Source organism: Monopterus albus, unplaced genomic scaffold (genome assembly GCF_001952655.1).
Source record: "Monopterus albus unplaced genomic scaffold, M_albus_1.0 scaffold122.1, whole genome shotgun sequence".
NCBI classification, from domain to species: Eukaryota; Metazoa; Chordata; class Actinopteri; order Synbranchiformes; family Synbranchidae; genus Monopterus; species Monopterus albus.
Genome location: NW_018128002.1, coordinates 1,464,540 through 1,465,072, shown reverse-complemented (window position 1 = coordinate 1,465,072; position 533 = coordinate 1,464,540).

The window sequence follows — 533 nt, the reverse complement described above, 5'->3', positions numbered from 1 at the left end:
TGATTTAAACAACCTGTGTTTTTGCACTTTGGACCTGTTTACTACTGGAACTGAAACTACCACCACTACTCTACACTGGGGACTGTTGTACATGATCTACTACCCTCACATACAAGGTGGGCATAAATAATATCTGTTCCACCTCTTGTTTGCATCTTGTCATGACTTTATATCAGGGGTCTCTTAGAGCTCAGTGGATTGTTGCACATTATTTTTCCCTCAGTCGTCTACTCAGTGCATAGACTCACACAGTCTCCCGTTTTCACTGTGTGCAGAGAGAGTCCAGGCTGAGATAGATACTGTGGTTGGTTCATCCAGACAGCCCACCCTGACCGACAGAGAAAACATGCCCTATACTGATGCAGTCATCCATGAGATCCAGCGAATGGGAGACATCATCCCATTCAATGAGGCCCGCATGGCAAACAAGGACACCATGCTCGACAAGTACACAATCCCAAAGGTACATGATGCTGCAGTAGTTAGGGTCTGATGTGAACTAAATTAATTCAGGCAAATCATCCCCATTTAAT